Source organism: Bactrocera tryoni, chromosome 3 (genome assembly GCF_016617805.1).
Source record: "Bactrocera tryoni isolate S06 chromosome 3, CSIRO_BtryS06_freeze2, whole genome shotgun sequence".
Lineage (NCBI taxonomy): Eukaryota > Metazoa > Arthropoda > Insecta > Diptera > Tephritidae > Bactrocera > Bactrocera tryoni.
The window spans coordinates 48,742,977-48,745,465 of NC_052501.1; the positions used below are offsets into that span (position 1 = coordinate 48,742,977).

Genomic DNA, 2,489 nt, shown 5'->3' on the forward strand with positions numbered 1-2,489 from the left:
TATACATATGTATTAATAGAAAGATTGGTAAATAGTTTGTATAATATAGAACATTACGTACTGCTTCTACATTAAGGCTGTAAAATCCTTTCCTGTTCATAAAAATTGAGAGAGGAGTAGTGGCGTCTGTGCTTGAGGGTGAAACAATCCCAATATGGGTAAAATCGATTGCGCCGATTGTGCCCTTGATCCCAAATTTCGTGTAAAATCTTTAAGAAAAAATTTATTTATTCGTTTACATACATTTATTTTTATTTATTTATCTTACCTCTTCTTTGTATCTGAAACATCCTGCGCGCTTGAAGGGAAATAAATTCCCTTAACATCCACAATTAATTTCGAAATAAAGGGCAGAGTTCTAGACACAGAGGGCTGGCTCATAGAGAGCATATAACTATTACCAACGCATTTTTGGTAAGAGCCATGCCCGTAAAAATACAAACACGCCAGGAAACGCAGATCAAAAGGTATATTTGACTTCTGTACATCATGCGGCACCAATTCACTTATAAGTAATTTACATAGCGATTTTTGGAATCGAAATGTATTAATAAATGTTGTGTCCTGCATACTAAAAGGATCTCTTTTGTCTCGCAAACCCTTTAACACTTTCCTCCTACCGCCCGATTCCTCCTCCACAACAATTGCCGCATATACAAATAATAGTTCCTCCATGCTAATTATAACACACAATTCCCAATTTTTTTAAAAATGTAAAATATTGATTTAAAACAAAACAAACACAGATGTTTTCTATTATGATGGCTGCTTTCACACGTCATAGATATTTGCGATAATAGTGAGCATTTGAGCCTTTGAATTTTCGCCAGAATAAGGTAACCCTCACTACAGTGAGAAACATCACTGTAGTGATGTTGGTGACTTTTGTGAGGGCATGAGAATAGGGCTGGGTAATTAACAGGTCACAAAACCAAAAAGAACTCTTGTCCGCCATTTTGAATATACTGAATAGAGATCATCACAGATAATCGATTGTAGTTATTTTCTATATTGTAAGCAACTCAAACACGAAAAGGTTAAAAATAAATCACTTTTACATAAATTTCGTAAATATTATGAAACAAAGTCAACATTTATTTTTACTTTTATTGATAATTATGTTTTTTGACTATGTCATAGAAAATTTAATATTCACTATTCAGATGAAATAAAATATATATATGGTTTCTGAAAACCGAAATTTGTGCGTTTGTCTCTATATTTTGGGCCAGACTAACAGAAAATGGGAAAAAAATTGCATAGAATAAGTTTTCAAATAAATTTAAAATAAGTAAAAGAACAATAAGCTACTTGTCACTCTCTTTTTCACTCAATGTGCGATTTTGATTAGGATTAGAAACAGAAAAGGAAAATTTATGTGATCTTTCGAAATGTTTGATTAAGCTAGACGTACTATTATTATATTTTAATTGCTTTCCACATTGGTGATACTGAACTTTCGACCCGTTGTTTATTTTTTTAAAGTAAATCCATACAGCACTAGGCGCCATTTTAATAAATTTATCGTCAAGAATTTAGAATCGCGAGTTTTCTTGTGCTCGTATGTAGTATGTATACCTTGAAACTAGTCACTTAATTAATAGTAAAGTTAAATGTCAAGAATCGATTCTTAATCGACTTCGACTACTGAAGATCGATTCCGAAAAATTGATTGTTTTACGAGAAAACTCGATTCTCGAGTAGAATCGGCATCGAGTTTACCATCCCTAGTTCTGTCCATTCTGGAATTTAATTTTTAAATACGCTGTATATTCTTTTACATACATCGGACACGATTCTACCAAAGTGCTGCTTGCTTGCTGAATTTAGTAGGCAACATTGGTTAAAAATGACAGATTTTTGCTATTGTGAATGGTGATTGACAGAAGGAAGAAGATGAAAACGTAAGCAAAAGATTTAAAGAAAGCGGTAGAGGTAAGCGGTTTTTATATTGCTAATTATATTATGTGCCAGTATATTTACAAAAACTAATTTTAATATTTTTAGATGGAAGGGAACAAACTAAGAACAATGTGGACAAATAGTGACTGTTTAGTTTTGTAACAAATAGATACATACATAGTATGTATGTGTCTCTATTTGTATTGTGGTAATCATAAAATTATTAAATTGGTAATCACGCACATTCGGAATAAAAAGACCGCAGCACTAAAGTGTATATTGTACAAATGATTTATTAAAGAAGTATTTGACTTTTTACAAATATTCCTTTTCTTAAAGTTAAATATTTCGATTATTTAAGTAACGAATGTTGTCGATGTAGATAGGTCGCTGCTGTCGATGTTGAAAAACTGTAGCGGGACGTACGGTACGGGCGTAAAAAGCCAATGTGTATCAGCGATGAGTAATAGATACGGGCGTAAAAAGCCAATGTGTATCAGCGATGAGTGCGTGGCGAATTGTGGAAACGAATTGTGTCAGCTTCCCCGTTGTCCACTCCTTTTGTTGGTTGGGTTGGTGTAGAGGTT

The 2,489-nt window shown here is 33.1% G+C and overlaps 1 long non-coding RNA gene across 1 annotated transcript; it reads left to right on the top strand.

Moving 5' to 3' along the window:
- Positions 1–1,718: 1,718 nt before the first annotated feature.
- Positions 1,719–2,224, top strand: LOC120771619. The gene is made up of 2 exons (XR_005704987.1): positions 1,719–1,935; positions 2,008–2,224. It is a non-coding gene; the product is annotated as an uncharacterized LOC120771619 (long non-coding RNA).
- The last annotated feature ends 265 nt before the right edge of the window (positions 2,225–2,489 follow it).